The sequence below is a fragment of the Fopius arisanus genome, unplaced genomic scaffold (assembly GCF_000806365.1).
Source record: "Fopius arisanus strain USDA-PBARC FA_bdor unplaced genomic scaffold, ASM80636v1 scaffold00039, whole genome shotgun sequence".
Lineage (NCBI taxonomy): Eukaryota > Metazoa > Arthropoda > Insecta > Hymenoptera > Braconidae > Fopius > Fopius arisanus.
In genome coordinates this window covers 301,778-312,397 of record NW_011887778.1, presented here as the reverse complement: position 1 = coordinate 312,397, position 10,620 = coordinate 301,778, and the positions used below count along the sequence as shown (strand labels likewise).

Below are 10,620 nucleotides of genomic sequence, written 5' to 3'. Positions count from 1 at the left end.
AGTGCACAGGGTACATTCAAGTACTCAATGAGTACAATCCAAACCAACAAAAAAAAGGTAGATTTTTCAAACTTCGATGCCAACTTCACATAGCTAAATAAGACAAGAGTAGATGGGTGGTTGGGGGTTGGGGGGGATTTGAGGAGGAGAGTAATTAATTTTTTTGGACAATTTCAGGGACATCTGGGGTTGAATGTCTTTGAAAGTGGCGCTGTGTGGGAAATTTTCATTTATCAGAGAGTGGAGAAGTGACGGAAATGAATGAATTCATTCAATTAAACCTTCAATTGTTATTAAACACCCACAATCAGTGTTGAGAAAACTAGCGGGTTAAATAGAAGGCACTTTCATCTGGGCGTCGAGAAGGCGGGGCTGGACTTTCTGCAGGTGTCAGTCGGCCCGTCCGCTCCGCCTAATCACTCCCGGATCTCTCTAATTAATATATTATTTTCCTTTTTTTTTCTCTCTCTCTTCATTTTTTATTCAGCCACTTTATTTTAAAACCCACCCGGGTTAAACACCTTGCCTCTCGATCCAGTTGTATAATTCTCAACGCGTCAATTTCTAAATGGGGAAATTTAATTAATTGTACGGTATTGTGCGGACAAATTTTTATTTTTTTTTTCGCATTCTCACTCCCTCGGATAAATATGGATTCTTTTATTTAATGGTGAAAATGGAAAATTAACTGATAATGCGAGTGGCGCTCGTGGCAAATAAATAATCGAGAATGGGGAGATAAGAACATAGAGATCAACTCTTCTATGCACTTTAGACGCATTGAAACAAGAGAATAGTTGATACTCTCCAGCCAGTAATTGGATACTTAGCGCAATCCACGATTAAGATCAGATCGAGTAGTTGTATCTATCCTGTGAATCGGTAGGTGATTGATTTTCCTCCTTTGCTCTCTAGTTGTTTTCGCCGTGTGGTAGTTTATACTGTGGCAAGCTGTTGGGAATACTCAATGGCACATACGGCCAAGCTGATCGGCCATCACGATTATTTTTCAATCCTAATCGTCGGGAATCGTTGAAGCTGATATTTTTCATGTTGAAAAAAAAATGCCAATTAGTTTCGAATCATAGTACTGAGATGTGTTTATCTTATCTGTGAATGATCGTATCAATTTGTTTTTCAGGACAACAAAAGGCGGAGGAGTAATCTGGAGAGGAGGTGGATGGAGAAATCTTGCTGGTGGAGATGGTGTGCGGTGAGTGATAATTTCATTCTTATCTATTGTAAATCAGCGGAATTTCGCGGTTGAAATTTCGATAAGTTCAAAGCGAAAATTGAACACCGACATTAGTTGAGGGGGTGATCGAGAATTTTAGGAATTATCTTGAGAATTTTGATAATCCTGATGATGGAATGTCAACATTTTCTAATCCACCCCCACTCTTCAATTTCACCTCTACGTATTTTTTCCCCTCATTTGAGTTTCATTGGGGGAAAAAAAAGGGGAATGAGTGAATAAAAAAAATTCACTGGCCATTTGTTTCATTTCCACTTCCGGCAAAGTTCGGGATCTCATCATTTATTCCAACGAGAAACGCGATTTCATGAAACAACACGTTTGCATGATTAATAGCTTCACAGCAAGCACTCGGGCTAATTGCTAATATATAACTGGCTCTTCTGTATAATAGGGAATGCTTTCTTTTATATCGTTTTTTACTTCTTACAAATCCCTTTTGTACGAGTATATTCAAATGCGATAGAGCTCTCACCTTCGTAAAATGAATAAACACGTGTTTTAAAGCGTTACGAAATATCTAGCTGTGATTTACCGATTCAACTTTGTGTTTATTAACTCGCCAGGTTAGACTTGCTCGGGCATTAATCAACCGGTGGTGGCTTTTCGATTTAACCCCCAGGCAACAATAATCCTCTGTCGAGGGTTAACCAATATTTACATTGACTCGATGGAAAATTCAAGTTTACGCGGGTTAATTAGAGCAATCGATTTCTACTGATTCACTGTTTTTTAAAAATTGCTGTTAGAAATAATTAGAAGAAAAATTCGTGAAAAAAAGATTTGGATTTTCGATTTGGAAGGATCGGTTTTAGGATCAATTACAAGGGGTAGGAAAGTGTTAGGCGTTATTTTTGCTATTGAAATATGGAAAAAGTGATGCAAGGTATCGATGAATGAGCGTGGACAAAGTGGCAAACGATCGATTTCGCGGTAAGAGCAATGATTCGAGACCTTACGAGCTGTTATACGACTCCACATGGAGATACCGTTGCTCCACACTCTTGTACCTCAGAATAATAATAAGAGTTTATATATGGTGGATAAAACGATGCGTGACTGACTATTGACTTGCCTCGATTGCATTTTCCCCAAGTGGGTCGTACCAGGCTTTCCCATTATCCTCTTTCATTACTATTCGCTTTGTACCCTATTTCGAAAAATGTCAAATCTCTAATTGACATTATTACTTAGGATTCATTAACTTGGTACAAGTATTTATTTTCATAAAAATATTTCTCCAGAGAGAAATTAAGCTCCAGGTGATTTCGACTAGGTGTTCGGTAGTTATGATCTTCAATTAACTCGATCAATAATTGATATTGAAAAGCCCATGGGATTAAAAAAGAGATATTATTCAATTTTATTGATTTTTCAAGACGAATAACTCAGGAATTGATTTTTTTTTTAAATCAGAAGACGGAAAGAATTTTTCAGTGCCCTCGATGATGATGCCGAGTGAAATATGGCATGTGTGTGTCAATTAGAGCTCTCCCTTGATGGGTAAAAATATTTAGTTCGTCAATTCGGTACACCTCAGGGCCGTCAAGAGTTATTGCGCGGTAACGACTCGCACAATAATTGCAGACACCCCAGTAATTACAGTGGAGTTTAGCGGTGGATAATATAAAGTCGGTAGAATTTTGTACAAGGTGGGTTACACGGGGGCAACAATGAAATAATTACGGTGGAATTGTAGGCAATGCTGGGGACCACCTCATCCATTTACTTTATACGGTGTACCTTTTAGGAATCTCATCTCATTTACTCCGTTATTTTTTCTAATCATTTTTCCATTTATTCTCATCTAATAATTTCGACATCTCCCATTAATGAACCGGCGAGCTTTGATTCCGTTGTGTTGATGATGACATCGCGAATTGACTAATGACAAAAAAAGTTTTATTCGGGATTTCCAATGAAATTAGCTAAAATCTTACTCTCGAAAATTTTATTTTATAGATAGGATTTACTTGGGTGGAATAAATATATTTTTTCTAGTGCGGGGGATAAATCACTGACCACGTGCTTTCATTGAAAATATTTCAAGATCGATTTTCAATTTTCTTTTTTATATTAGAATTATATTAGGATGATCATGCGTTACTGGCGCCATGTTACCGTAATCGGTGTTAAAACCACTCGTGAAGACTTCCCGGTAGGACGAATCATATTTCTCAGAAAGTCCTCAGGGCATTTTTCTTTTAACATTTCTCTTCCATGCCATCTCTTTTCATTAATTTTAATTTGACTCTATTGTCCACACGTGTCTTCAGAGATCACTCTTGAGATTCCTTTGTAATTGAAATGAATTATTTATCGTCGAGTTAATCTACTGGAATTGTTTTGTTTCGATGAAAATCGAGGGGGTAAGGTGAAATAGTTGATGAAAATGAGCGGCATTCCGTCGGGGGATTTTATAATTGAAAAGCGGCAGGAGTCTTGAAACAAGCTATAATAATTTTAACGATTAGAATATACATGAGGCGCCGCCCCAGAGGTCCTATAAACCTACCTCCTAAAAGGCAATTCGCTGCATCCACCTGCAATCCAATATTTAACGAGTGGATGATTGCACTGTGCAGCAGCAAGTACTCAATACCACCAATAATTAATCAAACCGGAAAATAGAGATGCACTTAATGCATCAGTACCAATGCCAAGCCTTAGATTGCAATGAATTAATTCAAAATTTTTATTTATTTTATTGTTGCTACCTGGGAATATATCATCTGATGGTTCATCAATAATCTGTCGATTGGATGCACGTGATAATTGGGTTTTTCGTGGGAAATATTAATTCAGGGAAATGTGCAATTGAAGTAATGATTGTCTTATAGCGACTTGAGAATGATTTAATGCCGGAAAAATAGAGCTCGCTCATTTTATTTCGTCGTAATGAAGGCGGAAAAAATATTTGAATTTTTTAGATAGATTAATGAGAGTAATACACGTCGAATGTGATGAATTGACAATAAATATTCCGGTTTAAACTTCCGCTGTCTCTGGCTCTCAACTCTCGTACAATTTAACCCCCCCCCTCTTGCCTCTTTATATTGTATCTGACACTTCTCTTTCATCGTTTTTATTAATTGCACTCATAATACATGTGCAGTTACGATGAAAAAGCATGTTCTCTCGTGTGGGCGGATGAGTTGACTCTTCAGGTAGAAATTTCTCTCGGCTAATCACTCTATTCATTCATCACGTGATTGAAAAATTCTTTTCGTGTATTGCACGTGATGAATAAAAGTGCAGTTCCTACACTTTTTTTTTCTTTTGTTTTTGTTTTTTGTACTTTTTTTTCTTCTTTTGGTTGAATTCTTACTGGAGAAAGTGTGGTTAGGACAAAGGATGCAGTGTCGGATGACTTGAGAGGGGGAATCGGTTAATTGTTGTGGCATGTTAGGACAAATGAATGGGGTGGAAAAAGCGAGAAGTGGAATTTTGTACGACGTGGGTAACAGGATTCTCCCTGGGGACCCCTCAGTGCCTTCCCAAGAAATCTCTTTGAGAGGAAAAAACCGGAATCCATGACACAGCGATTTAACTGAAAAAAAAATATCCCTCGACTATAGGAATTTGTCACTCTAGTTTTTTCCTCGAAAATAATTGCACTGTGAAAAATATTTTTTTCAAAGATTCATTTATTTCATTCTTATTCAAAAAATTGATTTTTGAGGAAACGGTAGGGACGATGGTTTTGCGGAAAATTAATGTCATGGGGAAATTTTCCGTGAAATGATAATTTCAAGTAATTGGCGGTGATTTCAGGGCTGAGTGATAGGGTGATTTTATCGGTGAATATTCTCGCGGTATTTAGTCCTCCATTGAGAATGATAAACTCACCCAGAAGATGGATAAATTCGTTTCTTCTTTTGCCTTGGGTATTTGCATTCCGGTTTCACCGGCAACGAATCAATTAGAAGTGGTGCAGAAATATGGTGTCATTGCTCGAGAATGGAGTCCTCCGGGTATTTTTATGCACCGAGTTGGCCTATTTAATCGGTGATACCGGGATTTCCGGATCTATCCGAGTTGGTCGGGTGTTATTATAGCGGGCGAGGTTTAATATTTCTGGTTTTCATGGGGGTTTGGATGATGTTGCTCTCGGGACGGGTTAAAAAGTCGTTTACGGCGCAATTTTCGGAGAACATGGGTTTTTCACAGCGACTAATGGCGATTCGGTAGCTGATTTTTTTAAAGCGAGAATTATGACGTGTAATTTTGAAAAAATTACACGTCTCTATTTTTTTTCCATCGTTACTTCAGGCGCGTTGAATGAGGGGATAATTTTCTTCCGGTCATTTCTAGATGGATTTTGAAAATAATTTTTTTTATTGTCAGCCAATAGTTGATTTTGCATAGACTCACACCGGAATGAGTGGTAATAAAATATTTGAAGTTGAAATAAAAATTGAGACCAAAAAAAAAATAATTTTTTTATGTCGATTTTGGATTTTTGGAGGATGAGAATGATTTTTATTGAAAGGAAAATTTTTTCGTCATGCGCTCGATGATTTCGTAGATATTTATGTGGCAGATGATAATAAAGATTAGTAAGATAAAAAATTTGAGTAGGTAGAAATCTGAGCAGTTTGTCAGGCTCAATGGTTTTACCAATGGGACAATCCACTAGCTTGATATGCCAACTGGACAACGTTATACCTGGTTGGTACTGGCCTCTAGCCTGGCGTTAATGCTATTTAGGCACCGGGATAATTCAACCGACGTGCGTTTATTAATGCCACCGGGGTGTACAACTATCTACATATATACACACAGGGTCGTGGATTGTGAGATTGCAAGCAGCTTGGCATACCTCGTTAAATTACGGTACCGAATGCAACCTAACATCGTAAAGGTCGAGTGAGAAAATGGCGAGAATGGTGAGACGGGCTATGGAAAGGGGAGGGTCTTCGTTCGGTCTTCGTGGATGAGCGAGAGAGGTGGTGATAAAAATTACGAGCAACTTACCGAGTATTGCGAGTGAGAGGCTTTTTCCGGGACATTTTTAATTTTCTTACATCTTCTTTTTTTTTTTTTTGCATTCTTTTATTTTAATCTCCTCGACCGAGGGTTGCAATGTTGACCCGAGCCCTCGCCGATAAAGCAGTTTTTTATTTATTAACTCCGTTTCATGCTCCAACTCCCTCCCATCCCCCGTCTTTTTTTTTTTTTTTTATCTTCTCAATGAATTTATAATCGCCGCTCCTCCGCTTTGAATTTCACAGTATTCCGTTTCGGGATTCATGAAAGTTGTCCTCGGAATCGCAGTAATCGCAGTTATGCAAGTTTTAAAAATTTATTAGAAGAGAGAGGTTGAAAAAACCATTAAAATTGCCCAATAAAGGGGCAAAATAAAAGAGACAAATTTTTCTCGCAACAAATGCACCTTTTTTTTCACTCTTTACGTTTAATGAGAGAAAGAGAAATGGAAAAAAATAGTGGGAGGGGGGTTGGCGAGGAGTGTAAAAAGAAGGTTGGAGCATGTTCGACTTGTGGAATGTATTTATCCGTCTTATTGCAATGCAAAACCAATGGGAATCGTCTTCTCAGCCCTGGGTGTTTCAGCCCCAACACATGCTCACGAAAAATTTCACGTTCACCCATCTTTTTTTATTTCAATTTCTTCTTGGCACTCTTTTCTGTTACTCTCTTCGTGGAATTCGATTTAAATTCATTTCCTCTTCTTACCCTGATAGAGGCCTTTACGCAACACTCACATTTTGTCAAGACGCATTGGCGCGAGCTGTTGACCGGAGAAAAGAAAGTCAACATTTATTGCACCGCAGTGACCATTGATCGAGGTGTAGAGGGAGTGAGAGAGAGAGAGAAAAAAAAAATTCAGTGAAGAGCACCGAGAAAAAGAACAATTAATTAACACCGAGGATACATAAACAAGAGTGGGGAAAAAAAAAAAGCTCTAGGCATTCGACCCAGAATTTGCGATGTTGAAGATCGGTTGGGGAAAAGGATGAGATAAATATTTGAAGGAGATCCGTGAAACAATTTTCAAGCCTTCAGAGGCAATTACTCGGAGTAATTATTGCAGCTGAAATGGCAAATTGAACCCTGGATTTTAATCAAAACGCGAAATTACTCGGTCGGGTCAGGGGACGATTCTAATTACTCCCCTATTTTCCACATGAATTATAATGAATTATGCCAGCCTAATATTACATATCCTGAGAGTCATTCTGAATTGTGTTATTTGCATTCATAATCTTCCAGGGAAGTCTCTTCTTCTCAATCTTTTCTGATTTGTTTTTACCTGGCAGGGCCCACCACGGTGGAATCATTTCCACAGTACAACCTGGCTACCGGGTAATCGTGCATCATCCAATTTAAAAGCTCTCGCTTGCACTTTGTGATTCCACTTTGATATTATCGGCACGCAAGCGTTAAACCAACGGGTCAGTATGCAATGTAACTCGGCGACGAGGTGTCAGATCCCCCGTGCGAGATTTCAAATATATATATATATATATTTTTTTTTTTCTTCTTATTTCTCATCACTTTTATCCAGCTGAAATTCCGATGTGAAATAATCTCGGTGAGATATGATTTTTCAACGATAAAAATGCTCGGATTTAAAGTGCATTGTTGGTGTGAATTGGTCGGAAGTTGTGGAGTGCTCTCTCGTTAGTTATCCAACTTGTTACCGGAGGGTCCGTTTCGATTCGGAGTTTATTGGCTGGTTCATGGGTTGGAGAGGTCTTCTAAGCGCCAGGGTATTGGTTTTCCACCTCTCGGTGGAGTTTATCCGTTGGATACGGTAACTTATCCGCCTACCCGGTACCGCCGGGGAAATGCCAATTCAAGTCCCGGTTGTCGGTTTATGGGGATGATAAATACATAAAATTTGGGTTATATTTGGAACAATTTGAGATGCTAGATTTTAATAAAATTTATATAACAATATTTTGAAGAAAAAAAACCCAGACGTAGCAAAAAATGAAAACGATTTTTTAAAATAATTATCATTAAATTATTCAATAACAATTTTTGAAATACAATATTTATTTGAAAAAATCGATTTTCTCTTCTGGTTGCCTCAGAATTTTTTTTTAAAAAAAAAGCACTCTGAATCACCGGTAAATACTTCCAAGTGATTGGAGAAATGGGAATTTTTTCCTTGACCCAGTAATTCAGAGAAGGAAAATATTAAAAGAATTATTGGTGTCAATACGATAAACCGCACAAACCCATTGATCCTGACAATTGGATCATATCGATTGCTCACCCGCACTTGACTGCGCCGACTCCATAGATCTTAAATCCGTTATAACGCATGCGCAGTTGCAACTAGTGAGGTTATACGGTCGTAGGATAATACGGAACCGGGGCTTTTAGTGCCATAAACATCTCCTCTGTCACCGGATCTATTGTTCGGGGGGATGCGGACGAGCCCGAGAGCGAGCCATAAGTCATTACACGTCAGGACGTTGATTATGATCTCCATTGTGGGTACTTGCATGTCGTGAGCATTGTTCCATCCTCTCGTGGCAATTCCAACTACACACTAAACCACCTGTATGTTTCACCGAGTTGTTGCCCGAGTTTAACCGTTCAAGTTTCTAAAAGCCAGGGGTATTAGAAAGCACGCCCCGTTACCTTATGTTATTTGTTAATTTAATGTTTAAAAATTGGTGCAGTAGAGAGGCGAGTGAATTGAAATGAATGAAGGGAAGGCGATCTCTTGTTGGAGATGTGCGGAGGCGTAACAGATGAAATAGAGGCATCGGGTGGATTCCCCTTGTCAAGTGCAGACCTTTCTAAGACACTTCCGGATAAAGCCAGATGAGATTTACGAGTCAATGCTAGTGCGATTGTAATAAACCGTGAGAAATCATTCAGTTTTGAAAAATAAAATGCCACGATTTTTGGATAAATTTCATTACCAGTCAAATGAAAATATTCAATCTTAAATTAGTAAAGTTATATTTGAAAATAATGGCATTTCATTTTCCGGAGTTTTATTTTTCTCACGCGATTGGGTGTGCACTGGATTATTATTCAAGATCAATTTCAATGTGTTAATTAGTTAATATTCGTATTAATCATCCGTGGGTATTCGAGGTAAATGAGATGTTTTTGTCGATGAAATGAGATATATGTGCAGGGAAAGGGTTCCTTGGTGAATTTAATACCACTGAAATTAATAAAAAAGAGGACACACTCGCGGTGTTATTACACTTGCTCATGGAATATCTCAAGAAAGGGAACTAACGGATATCCCCGGGAATAAAGATGGTGGATGGTACGAAATATTCGATTGGATTCGTTTCGAGGGGCAATTGGCCACGAAGTCAATGATGACTTGGGATGTAATAAAGAGACCGCAAAGTGACGTGAACCATGCAATTTAAACTGCATTTTCGCGTGAGCCGTTATAATTGGTTGAGGGTACCTTATGCCTCGTTCATCGTCAATTGTTCCCGAGGTGTCCGAAAATTTCACTCCGGTGCATATTACTTCCATCTTAAAATTTTCAATTCACAAATACCAGAGTTTCAATGGCAATTCATCAATCGACAATAATCAATTCATTAATATTCATTGATTATTCTGGGAATGCATGGCAACGAGTAACTTTACTCAATTCCCAACAATCTCTTTTAATGATCGACGATAATTATCGGTGAACATGAGGATTGTGGCTAGAAAAAAAAAACAGACGTTCTCGTCTTTAACGAATTCTAACTGTAATCGATTAATTATGCAGATTTAAGTCGTTGAAATCGAATAGAGTTGGGGTTAAATCCAATATTTGTGCAGCGATTTACATTGGAAGCCCTCGATGGCGAGTACCCTCGTAAACCCAGATACAGGCCTATAGCTCTTTCACTTTTGTACCGAAGTAAATTCACCATTTTTTGTTTCTTTTCAATTTATTTATTTTTTTTTTCCTTTTTGCCGTCTCTTCGAGCCAACAGATTAATCCACCGATACAAACTGGCGATGCGTAGTTCCACCGTTTGGGATTATGCGTGTAACGGCCAGAGAAGTTTAGCACTTGTACATGATGATATGTCGACGTTGTTTTCGCGGGAAAATAAACGATTATGGAGACAGAGAGATACTATGACGTTTTTAGCTACTGTAATGACGGGGGTGCTCGATATATATATACAAGAAAAGGGAAATTAAGAAATGGCTAGGAGCTGGAAAGCTCAGTTGGGAGGGCCCCCAATGCGTAATCGGAAGGCCCCGAATTCAAATGCCGGTCTGGACAATTTCGAAAAAAAATTTATTTTTATCTGTGAATTGAATTCAACCTTTTTTCTGGGCTAATAGAGAGGTCTGCTACTCAGAACTCACGAGTTTTCGCGAGAATTTTCAAAAAAATTAATTTTTCTCGA

The 10,620-nt window shown here is 38.3% G+C and overlaps 1 long non-coding RNA gene across 1 annotated transcript in view; it reads left to right on the top strand.

Moving 5' to 3' along the window:
• The window catches only part of LOC105266531 (uncharacterized), a 72,352-nt gene that overhangs the window by 16,616 nt on the left and 45,116 nt on the right, over window positions 1-10,620 (top strand). The window contains exon 2 of the long non-coding RNA XR_892177.1: window positions 1,142-1,213. This is a non-coding gene — a long non-coding RNA (uncharacterized lncRNA). The remainder of the gene's footprint in view (window positions 1-1,141; window positions 1,214-10,620) is intronic.